The 12,930-nt window shown below is 37.1% G+C and overlaps 1 long non-coding RNA gene across 2 annotated transcripts in view; it reads right to left on the bottom strand.

Moving 5' to 3' along the window:
* LOC119509015 overlaps window positions 1-12,930 on the bottom strand; it is a 34,767-nt gene that overhangs the window by 7,444 nt on the left and 14,393 nt on the right. For both annotated transcript variants that reach the window (XR_005211614.1, XR_005211613.1), the window contains exon 4: window positions 11,916-12,026. This is a non-coding gene — a long non-coding RNA (uncharacterized LOC119509015). The remainder of the gene's footprint in view (window positions 1-11,915; window positions 12,027-12,930) is intronic.

Genomic DNA, 12,930 nt, shown 5'->3' on the forward strand with positions numbered 1-12,930 from the left:
CTTAAACTCCACACCACAACAATTCTGTGGACAGACAGTATATATCATAGGGTTTCCCAGAATGGGATCTGTATAACATCAGTAGCATGCTAGAGGATTTCAGCGGGCATGCAGATGAAGAACTTTTTTTTTTAAGGTTAAAATTTTGTTCATGTGTGTTAGAAACAGATCTAAATAATATATCAAACTCATGGTTTCATACATACTAATGCATAGAATGAAGCTAAAGTGGGTAAATTTTTAAAAATTACTTGTTTTAAAGAACCATATTAATCAAAGAAGAGTATAGGTGGTATGAGAATATGTCCAAAGACAGTGAAAGTGCTACCCAAAGGACTCAAGTTTGGGAAACACCGAAAATAAAGTTTTAGCAGCATTTGTTTAACATGTCTTTATCAGTGATTTGATACGTCCAACTAATCACACTCTGTTGCCTACCTTCTTCATCATTTGTCTAGTTTGTAAATGCTTACCCCGCAATTGCTTGGCATTAGAAAGTATCAACTCCATTTGGAAAACTGCTTACTACTGCAACCTCCACATGGGACATCTCCCAATTTTCCTCTTCACTCAAGCGTTCAGATTCAGCAGTTATCTATAAATGCGCTCCTTGTGCTTATGCCTCATCCTAACTTTCTCTTATCAGTAGGTCAGCTTTGCCTTTCTCCCAGCCTTTCTTTCTCTTCACCCACTCCTGAGCTGCATCTCTCTTAAAACTTCCGTTTAGGAATGTATTTTCCTATCAGGCACTAAATTGTACATTCTTTCCCTCATCCATGTCATTCCTATCCACTCCTCTGCCCAGTTCTTGCAACCGACTACACCACTTGGTGGAATAATTATAACAAAAATAGTTCAGATGTAATTGCTGGGTATTTTTAGAAAATTAAGTGTAGCTTGCCCCTGCTGTATTCTAGCTATTTTCTAACTAAATAGTTGACACTCGTCCTCTGAAGTTGAAGGGTCCTTCTATCTGCAAAGGCTAGATAAAACTAATATCGATTTGCCTTTCTTTTCTTAGGTCTGAGGCAGGCTTTAAATACTCCTTTTGTTATGACAGCACAACAATAATCTGAGGCATTTGACAATACCAGTGAGTGGGCTACAGTTTTTTTGAGAGTTCAGTGACTTTCTTAATTGGACTAAAAGAGAATGTTCCATTAGGGGACAAGTTTATAAACCGTTTAGAGTGGGTAAGCCATTTCTGCAGATGGGTAATCCTATCCAATCTTTTTTATTAATTTCAGTATCAGAAGTTGATCTTTCCCTGATCTCATCAGGCCCTAGCCTATGCCTTTATGTAATGGGGCCTTCCTTTCTCAATCAGGTGCCAACTGTAAAGTGGTTACTGCTAGTGTGGCCTTAGCTGATTAAGGCTTGTGATCAAAAAGCCTTCCCTAATGAATGTGAGATTTAAGGATCTAGTACTCCTCCTTTCTAAATGTTGACAAGAGTAAAATATCAACAGGTTTAATATTATATCAAGAGGGATCTGATGAAAGCTCTGGGTATACTACAGGGAGAAAACCAGAGATATAATTGTGAGAGAAAATGACGGACAATATGAAATGTAGAAATTACGTAGCGGGGCACTTGGGGATAGTTCAAGATCATGGGAGATAGAGAAGGGATAGGATGTTGTAAGGGTCTTAGGAGAGCCCAGTGGGAGTAGTCCATTAGCTTTATACAGATACATTTCCTAGAAGAGGTCTGGAAAGAGGAAACATCAGCTTAAATCACTTCCTCTAAACAGATGGAAGAGATATTGAGATGAGAATTGATAAAGAGATGTAGGATGTTATCTAAATAGACTTGCTCAGGCAGTGTCTGGAGGTTGCAGAGAGAAAATTGTTTTCATTTGGGACCAAGGACAGTCTCTGAAGGCTAGGACTGGGCTGAATTACCAGCTGACCTGGTAACAATCTGTTAAAACTGCATTTAATGAGTTAAGGAGCATAAAGCTGGTTTAAGTAGTTAGACGTTAGCCCTGTCACTCTGGATAATATTTATACGGAAATTTCCTCACTGCAGACCAAAGTTAAGTTAAAACCTAAATGACTGACTGGCTGGGCTGAGATAACAAAACCCAGAAAGAAGGGGGAACTAGAGACAAACAGAAATAATAAAAGAAAAAAATCACAGACACTATGGATGGTAGTGATGGGGTAAATGTACCAGTCATGGAATTCTAGGAACATTCCTACTGGGAGTTACTGTGAAAACTTTTTGTCCCAAAGGTTAAGGAAAATTATTTTGGGATGTAGGCTCTAGGACCTTGCAATTCATGTTATATCTAGTATTGAGAATGGGTCAAAATATATATTTTTTCATTGCACACTAAAATCAAATGAGTCCTTGAAGCAGAAATGTAATACTTTTATATACATCGTCCTTCAAATCAAATTTTTCCTGTATCAGTAGTTAAGCTAAAGAAACACATGCCCAACTTCTTTATTCTTTATTTTTCTACCTCAATTGATGTATTCTTCCCTACAGGCAAATGTTCATGTCATCATTTAGGTTTGGCAAGCAATTGTATGTTTTTGGTTCCTTATGATTCGAGTTCCTTTTAAATTGTTTTGTTTTGGATTTGATAAAACTCCAAACACATTTTTCTTGGAGCATTTTCCCTCTAAGATGAAGTCTATTGTAACACAGATTTTTTTTTTAACACAAACATCAAAAAATTTTGATTTTGGAATGTGGAAAATGTTAGGAAGTGTATTAAAATAAGATGGGTGGTAGAATCATACCTCTAAGTGAACAAAGGGAAACAGGGCATATTACACTGTGTTATCTCAGAAATGGGAGACGTGTGTCACATGTCAGTGATAGTACTGACACAGGATATGTGTCACCTGGCACTGGCTCAGGAACATCTATCAAACCATTTGGTGCTCTGTCCCCATACATGGTAGTAGGGTAAAAACTCAGGGAGTGTCCTGGTTTGAAGCTGTTATGTACCCCAGAAAAGGCCATGTTCTTTTAATCCATTCTTGTGAGTGCAGACCTATTGTGAGTAGGACCAATTCAAGGTGGGCCTTAATCCTTTACTAGAGTCCTTTATGAGGATAAAAGACAAAAAGCTGAGAGAGCTCAGAGAGAAACACCAGAGAGCTTGGAGAAACACCCAGAGAAGCTTAGAGGAAAGCCCCCAGAGTAGCTGAGAGAGCCACTGAAGCCAGGAGCTGAAAGCAATGAAACCCAGAAGAGAGTGACTGTATGCTGGCCATGTGCCTCGCTACCTAACAGAGGAAACCCGGATGCCTGCAGCCTTTTTTTCAGAATAGGTATCATGCTGTTAATGCCTTGATTGGGATATTTTCATGGCTTTAGAACTGTTATATGTAAACTAATAAATCCCCATTGTAAAAGCCAATCCATTTCTTGTTATGTTGCATTCTGGCAGCTTTAGCTAACCGAAACAGGAGGTAGTTGGACAAGGGAGGAAAGAGATGATCCACATTGTAGGTATTAAGATGAGAATTTCATGAACATACACTTGGCTACAGAATTATAGTCAGGATTTAACATTAACACATGCAAGACTGGGGGAGTTTGTGGGGTGGGTGCCTACAGTGTTCAGCTTGTATGCAGTCCTCTTTGATCCTTTTCCTAGCAAAGTATCCCTGGATTTCATCTATAAATGTTTCCTGTTCCTGTGGAATGGCCCTGTCAGACACTGTATGCTCTCCACTACAGCTGAATCTGGTTCCTGAAAACTTAAGGAGGATAAGACACTCAGCCCAGAGTTAAGAAGAGTTCTGAGTTCTTGAAACTTGAATTAATTTCCCATCTAAAAATAAACATGTAGTCTCCAATATTTCTATATACAATAATTATTGCAAATCTTTCTAAAAAGAATTCAGAATAAGACCAAATTCTCAGACATTGGAATTTTTCACTCTTTAGTTTCAGTTTTTAAAAAAAGTTTATTGAAATTGCACTTGATAAAATAACAACACCTAGTGCCAATTATATTGCAAAATGTTTACCCAAAGAGATGCTAATGCCACTTTTAATTTGCTTATGAACAAAAGAAATGACAGATTTTAGATCAAATCCCATCCTTAAAATCTCATCTTAAAAATCATTTCATCAAGAAATGCTCCTCTGATGGAATACTATGCAACAATAAGAAGGAATAAGGTCCTGAAACATGTGACAACATGGATGAATCTTTAGGACATAATGCTGAGTGAAATAAGTCAGACACAAAAGGGGAGATATTATATGTTATCACTAATCTGAACTCCCTGAATAATGTAAAATCAGTGTCATAAAATGTAGAAGATAGGGGACCTGGAGATAGACAGAAGCTAGTGAAGAGGGAATGATAACCTAATATGTACTGATGCTAATGAGGTTGAACTTAAAAGGCATGGGAATGGACAGGGGTGATTACAGTTCGTTAATAAGACTATAGGCATCAGTGCCATATTGAGGGTGAACATGATTGAAAGTGTTGATTAAAGGCATGTATCCCACAGATTAGTACTACAAATATAAAAAGTGCTTGCATGATCCACTTCTAAGGTATGACACTGGTACAAAGAGTTAACAACAGAGTAGTATATGGGAAAAACTACATATTGCATACTAGGGACTGTATTTAAACTTACTAGTTCCACATTAATACTAGAGATAAATAATTAGGGGATGATAAGAGCTTTGGGGTGTTTTGTGTTATAATTGTTTAAAATTGAGAGTGCTGATTGTACAACTAAGTGAAGATAATGTGAGACACTGATTGTTTATCTTGGACAGAATATATGCTATGTGAAATTAGGAGCACCCTACTCAATAAGTCAAGCCCTTGATCTTGAGGCTTGCTCTTGTGAAACTTATGGCTGTAAAGGGGACGCTAAGGTTACCTATAATTATGTCTAAGAGTCACTTCTAGAGAACATCTTTTGTTGCTCAGATGTGGCCTTTCTCTCTCTAAGTCCAGCTTTGCAAATAAAATTACCCTCCCTGCTACATGGGACATGACTCCAAGGGAAGTGATTTTCCCTGGTGATGTAGGACATGGCTCCCAGAAATGAGCCTGGCTCTAGCATTGAGAGATTGAGAATGTCTTCTTGACCAAAAGGGGGAAAAGAATGGTAACAAAGTAAGGTTTCCGTGATTAAGAGATTTCACATGGAGTGGAGAGGCTATCCTGGATGTTATTCTTATGAATGCTTCAGATAGATACGCCAAATGGCCACAGTAGGACAAGCCCAAATCAACAGTAGTCCCTCAAATCCTAAAGAATACCCCGGTCCCTATCTGAAACTCTATAATAAAGTTTCACTCACTAAGTTTATTTTTCAGAAACTTAAATCCTCCAGAATGTTCCTATGCCAGGTAAGTCCCAAAACCCAGAGGCATCAGCCTCTTCAAGAACATCAACCAGATGCAGCCCCCTTCCCCATAATGTCAACACTCCTTTACAATATGAACAAGTTAGGGTGGTCTCTGCTCAGATATCCCTGAAGGTTGAAACAGTGATCAAACAAGAGGGAGGAATAGCAACAAACAAGATAGAAGTTAACAAAGGATTATGAATACTGAATTAATATAAATATATATTTTTTTAGTCTCTAGGGTATTAGAACAGCTAGAAGGAAATAACTGGAATTGTGCAACTGTAATCCATAGCATTCTATTTGCTCTATAACTACTTTTTAAATCATACTTTATAAGCTATCACCTTTCTGTACATATGCCATATTTCACAATAAGGAAATAACTGAAATTGTGGAACTGCAACCCATAACATTCTTTGAAATTTGCTCTCTAACTACTTGTTAAATGATGCCTTGAACGTTATCGCTTTTCTGTATGTATGTTATATTTTACAATAAAAAAAATGTTTTCTTTTTAAAAAAAGGCTCCTCTGATCCTTCCGGTCTTCTCAGTTTTGTATTCTTATAAGATCTTGTATGTATTCACACTACTACTAATTGTAATAACAAATATTTCTTGAGTGTTTATTACATGCCCAGCACTATGCTAAGGACTTGACATAAACTATCACACTATCCCTTACAACAACCTCATGAGATTGGTTCTATTAAACCCCATTGTACAAATCAGAGAACTAAAGATAGACCAACGAATTACTTGCTAAAGTTCACACATCTGGTAAGGAGAGCCAAGAGTTTACCCATGCTCTTAATCACCAGCCTGAACTATTCCTTGTGTACCAGTTTGTAGCATATCTAATAATTGTGAACCATGGCCATCACAGAATGGTTTGGGTAAAGTTCCACAAGCTTTCTATTCTGGCAATCCCCAGTTCAGGCAAAAATCCAGAATAATAGGAGTAAGTCAATAGATGACATTCAGAAGAAAGAGAGGAAGAAAGAAGAAGAAAGAGAGGAAGAAAGAGAGGAAGAAAGAGAGGAAGGAAGGAAGGAAGGAAGGAAGGACAAAAGAAAGAAAGAAAGAAGGAAGGAAGGAAGGAAGGAAGAAAGGAAGGAAGGAAGAAAGAAGGAAGGAAGAAAGAAAAGGAAGGAAGAAAGAAAGAAAGGAAGGAAGAAGGGAGGGAGAGACACAGGAAAGATTGATTTTTCATGCTTATTAACAAGAAAATACAGTGAAACAGATTATAATTATGGCATATGAATTATTTGTTCCATTAAATAAGTGGGATGGCAACATTAAAATATTAATACATAACTGCTGCAGAAGATTTGGAGTGTTCAGACAAGTTAAAACAAAAATCTTAATTATGTCTGTACTCTCATTTTTTAAATATACAGTTTGTTACATACAAAATACTGAGAGAGGTATATGTGTGTGTGTGTACATATGACCCCCTTGAGAACCTCTTAGTATACTAGCATAATTCTTTGCTTAGTAAACATTTGATGGATTGGCTTAAAAAAGCAAAATGCAATATGCTTCTAATTATGATAAAAATAAATTAGCTATCAGTTGTTATTTAATGGATAATAGGAGTATGTTTATATTTGAGTACAGATAGGGGCTGAGGTTGCTTCTGTTTTGTTGAGGATAAAAAAGCATATTAAATTTCATTTATTCCTTTGCAATATTTATTATTATAAAACAAATGAAGTAACCTATAGTTTCTTTCTACTGTAATAATCTTTTACAATGCATTTTAAAAATCTTTGTTACTGCATAAAGCTAGTAATGTTTAACATAGAGTGAATGTTATAAAATAAATAGAATCCTGGAATCAATAAAAAAATGCATTTATCCAAATATTAGATTAAATACTTTTATTATGATGATCCCTGTGCTTTTTGGAATAATACCTCATCCCAAGCAAGTTTGAAATGTCAATCAATTTTATCCATAAATATATTGATAAGCAGAATTTATTCAAGTAAAGACTAAACCACTCAATGATCCTTAACTTCTGGGAAATTAAATTTTTCTTAAAATACTGTTTAAAGACAAATAAAAACTGGTTAACTAAAACTTTTTGGAGGCCTTTAGAAGCTGTTAAACACTATCCCATCCACTACAAATTGCTGTAATACTGAAAATAGTTAAAAGAAATAAGTAAATTCAGCAATTAGTCATTCACTGAACAGTGGGCTGGCATTCTACAGATTGACCTGCAGCTGTGTGGTAGGCAAAAAAGTAGCCAGTATTTCGGTCTACACACATAGCAGAGCAAGCCCACCTCAAGTAGTTCTGTGTCAGGACTGTTTCCCAAATCAGCTATGTCACAGACCAAGAGTCACCACCCTTTACAGCTTAATACCAGAGCTAGTTCACAGGTCCTGTCAATCTCTTTCCCATAAAAACACTTTCAGAGCCCTGTTGGCCTCCCTCTGACACTGTTTTCTTGGTTGGAGCCACCCTGGAATACACAAATAGACCTCTCTCTTCCTCCAAATATCAGAGTGAATGATTTGGGAAAGGGTGATATAGCTCTTTTTTCTCCCAGAGTTCCTTACCCAAAGTGGTCCAGTTCTGCAACATATTTGCTGTGTCCTATTGGTTTTCCAGCAATGGCATCACAGCAGGATAACAAAAGAAATTAAGGCTATAGACTCCAAGGGAAATATCAAGGAAGACTGACTTGTTCAAGAAAGGGAGACAAAGAACAGTATAACTTGAACTTATAAGATAAGAAGGATTTAGGTAATTGAAGAGAGAGGAAGCAATCAAAAAAAAAATCTCAGTTGAGGGAATATGTGAATGTTTATAGAATGGTGAGAAAAATCATATGGCTAGAGCTAGAAGTTTGTAGAAAATAGGACTGAGTAATAATTTTTCTTGTTTGCTAGGTTATTTCCTGCCTCTGTGCCTATGTCCACACAGCTCCAGACATGCCAATTCATCCTTTATTCCTTAGTTCCTTCCTTTTGCTGTCACCCAATATTTCAAGACTACTTCCATTTGATAATAAACAAGCTTAAGGGGAAGGATCCTGTGATTCATTTTGGTTTTCTGAGTCTTGTTCTGCTGATTGCTGTATCTCTTCACAGTGAGCTGATTGTTTTCCTTGCTTTGTGGGTCTTATAGTTTTGACTGAATGAATGACATTGTGTGTGGACCAGTAGAGAAGGAAGCAAATAGCATTTATTCCTGGAATTAGGCATAACTCTTCTGCTAAGCTATTAGTATGAACTGTTGAGTCAATCTAGTCAAAATCTAAGGTGGGTTTGAGTTTTGTTATTGTCATGGTTACCTTCAGTGCACCACCAATTTTAAATTTCTCTACTGTTACTTTGTGTTTGGGGTGGGTTCTGAATTGCCACAGTGTTTTTCTGTTTGTGCTCCATCCTCAGCTTTAGGACTTCCCCGTGTGCCTGTGTCACAGAGCGGATATTGCTCCATGGCCTTGTCCCTTCCCCAGTGATATACTGCTATTACTTATAATCTTGTGCTGGCTGGACTGATGGCGCCCCAGTTTTAGGCAGGCTGTGTATTCCTGGATCTTGAGGGTGGAGCTCTTTCAGTGAACCTGCCACGGAAGCTAAATGCCTTATATCTTTGGCTAGTCTTACGTGGGAGAGTGTTTCCTGTCCCTCTCCCAGCTGTAAATAAAAAACTCTCATGAGATTGGTATATGATTCTGAGCCAAACGTTTTTCTCTTTTACCCTTTCCCCAGCCACAAAGGGTATTCACATGTGCCCTGGGGATGATGTGATTTTCTTCACCTCCTCCAGCAGCTTAAGGCTTTTGTTCCATGCAGGAGGAATTGCACTGAGCCTTCACTCCTTTCCTGAGGAAAGCTCTCTTGGTCTCTCCCCCTGCATCCCCCACCCCCACTCTTTCCCATAAGCACCCAGTGGATATTCACGGAGAAGAGTCTGCAAGTGAGCGTGAACTTCTAAACTCTCATTAGGTTACACTTAACCTTTAGCAATTTATTAAAAGAAAACTGGTTATATTCCTTCTACTTGCTTGTGTAGCACCTGGCATCTATTCCTCTCATGCTCAGTCACAAGTGAGCTACTCTCTGGACCTACCTTTCCTTGAAAGTTTCTGCATTTCTTTGGATTTCGGTATAGTTGGTTGTCCTGCAACATCAGCTTTTTGATTGAGTTAAGAAAAGTCATGATGACGGCAATTATCTAGCTTTTTCTTTTTGTAAGGGTGGGAACAACACTTTTTCCAGTTTTCTAGATCCAGGTAGAAGTGGACTTCTGTTCACTTTTAAATATATTTGGTTTGGACTGATGGCAGTAGAATCAACAGACATCTCTAAGCAGTTGGAAAAGTGAAACTCCTACTTAAATAAGACGTGAATATTCAGGTGTCATCTGTAGATGTGATCATTAAAGTTAATAGAATAGATGATAGTTTGGGAAAAGAATAAAGAGGATAAAAAGAGCCAATGATTAGAGACAGAATTAAATCACTGAACTTACTGTAAAAAAAAAGGCAATATTTGTGTGTGTGTGTGTGTGTGTGTGTCTGTGTTTGGACAAAAAATTAATTATACTTTCTTATAGTGTGCTCTCATTCCAGTTTTATATACGATTTCTTTGCTTTCTATGTCTTTTTAGTTAAGCATAAATAAAGAACCATCTGAATTTTTTTTTCCTCTCTTCTTCCTTAGCTGGTTAACATTGATATTTTTTGGCTTTTTCAGCAAAAGAAGAAACCTCTATTTCTTTTTTTCCCCCCTTTGGATTCCTTTAATTATTTAAAGTAGTGCTGCTCCAAATAGTTAAAGAATAATTTTTTTTTAAATGGTGATTCATTCATTTCCTCCACCAGAGTCGCATCTCAGCCTAAGGGTTAGGATGGCAGCAGCATGAGTTTCATTCTGGAATCACACCCTCCTACCTCAAGAAGTGTTAGCTTCACTGCTCATTTTTTTCTGTGAATGGAGCTCCCACTGATTGCATTTACAGAACGACAGTTGAGAATTAAGCTTCCTATTTGGGAATTAGGTATTTCGAGCAAAACTAAGGATGGTGACGGCAGTATGGATTAGGCTGAAATGAACTCCATTCCGACAGACTTAAAATGTACATACATTTACACACGTACCAGATAACAAAGCCACTATCCACAGTAAAGAAGAAGGTAAATCATCACACATCGGCAGTGTCCTACTAGTTTTCCCACAACAGTATCATAATAAAATAATTAAGGTAATTAAGGCTGTGGATTCTGAGTTTAAATCCTGGTTGTACCACCCACTAACTATGTAACCTTGAAAGGTTATTTGATCTTCCCAAGTCCCGCTAATGTTATGTAGGGGTTAATAATCATAGCTAACATTTATTGAGTATACGCTATGCACAGAGTGTTTATTTGTTTACTTATTTACGATTTAGCAATTTGGAAGATGGGTCAAAAGGAAATAATCAGACTTAAGCAAACAAATGGGTGGAAAACACAGAAAAGAGAGTAAAAAAAAAAAAAAATGAGACACTGTGAATAGGTTTAACACATTTACAATTGGAGCCCCAGAATGAGATGAGAGAGAAAGGGAAGAAGCTTACTATTTGCCAATAACTATTTGGATGTTATTCTTGTAGCACCCATTTTACAGATGAAGTAATCAAGGCACTCTAGATAACTTGCCCAGGGCCACACAGCTACCAAGTGGTGGAGCTGGGATGCAAACCCAAGCAGTCTGGCTTCAGAATCCACATCCTAAAGTCCTGTTTTGAGGATTTTACATATATTTACTCAATAAATGCTTATAAAAAACATGAAATAAGTACTACCATTATACCCATTTTATAGGTGAGAGAGATCAGATAATTTGCCCAAGGTTACAGTACTTACATCATAGAGTTCTTATGAGAACTAAATGAGATAAGGTGTTTAAAGCACTTAATCCAGTGCCTTGAACACACTCATTATATCATTATCATGATTGCTATTACTGATTACCCTTAGTAACAGGGATGGGCAAAACATTGCCTGAAACAAGACACTCTTGCTCTAAGGGAGGTCTTAAGAAGAGGGACTTTGCTAGAGATTCCTTGCACGCCCATCTGACAAGGTATCGTTACAGGTAGTTGCCTAACTGTCATATAGCAGATGATATCATAAAATTTGTAGGAAAAGGGCAAGGGGCATAAATCTTTTGCCAGGAGTTTTAAACTTTGATAGAGTTCCAATCTATGTTAACTGGGGGCAAACTATAACAGGGTACCACAACACACTCCCTTAATGATGCTAAGGCATTTATAATAATGGGAAACATTTTTATAATTCTTACTCTGTGACAAGTACTTTTCTAAGTACACATATGAAGACACCTATGAGATGGGCACTATTACTCTCCTTCTTTACAGATGAGGAAACTGAGGCACAAGTACCCAAGACTACAGGTGGTAGAGCTGGGATTTGAGCCCAGTCTGACTCCAGAATCCAAGCTCCTACAATTTCTCTCACTAGTCCTAGCTTTGACCCTCTTTGCATGTTAACTGACTGCTCAAATAAATCTTACGAAGGAAACAAAAGATTAAATACATACTTGGAAGTACAAGGTAGGTAATATTCACAAAGTTGTCTTAGGGTCCTCCCAAATGCACGATACCTCTCATCTCTCTCTATTAAACTGTACTTTGATTCCTTCTTTGGTTCTCTTTGGGACAGAAGAAACAGGTGGTCATTTTAAAAACTTTACTAAATATTAAGGTAGAACAATAAATATTTTTAAAATTAAAAAAAAAACAAGCACAAAAGAGACACATTTTTGATCATAGTTTTAACCATACAGAAAACTGTAAGGGTTAGTTCAATTTTGCTGGTGTGGTTTCTTCCCTTTTCATCTCCCTGCCTCCATATGACATGGCATCTCATTCACCATCACAAAAGAGCTGTTTTCTTGACATATTGACTCATTTTTGGACCAACGCTGGGGAGCATGGTTGAAATGTCTCAGACTAACTAGGGTTTTCTCATGTAATTCAGGTTACTAGCCTGAGGTATGTATCTTATCCATAGTGGATTACTGGAATTATAATTGGCACAATGAGTTATCTAAACCTTTCTCACGGAGGCTAACAGATTTACCAACTTCTTGAGCATTTTGTGAGAAGTGATCTAAAGGGTTCTCATCATGATCATCATGATCATCATCACAAATGATTTTAATCATGCTATATAACCTTAATGCATACAATGTACCCTCAGCATTATACTCTCATAAAAACACATAGGGAATGAAGGAAGAAGAAAATATCAGCAATCCTGGGGTAGAGAATTATGATCTCCTACTCTCTGAATTAGAAAATGCCTTAAATCATTTTTCATTTTCTTTCTATAAAAGATGTTAAATTAAAATGGTCTTTTGAAGGTGAGCGACAATTTGGAAATGTGAAGTAATGTTCATCAATTCACCTAACGACATACATGTCAGATTTTTTGCAATCCTTTTGCTAACAATAAAAGCTCAAAGCAAATAAAAATTTTCCTCAACATTTTAAATGAAGAAAATCAGATTTCTATGTTTGGATGTTTTTCTGTCAAGTATTGAGATTTTAGAG

Source organism: Choloepus didactylus, chromosome 14 (genome assembly GCF_015220235.1).
Source record: "Choloepus didactylus isolate mChoDid1 chromosome 14, mChoDid1.pri, whole genome shotgun sequence".
Classification (NCBI taxonomy): domain Eukaryota; kingdom Metazoa; phylum Chordata; class Mammalia; order Pilosa; family Megalonychidae; genus Choloepus; species Choloepus didactylus.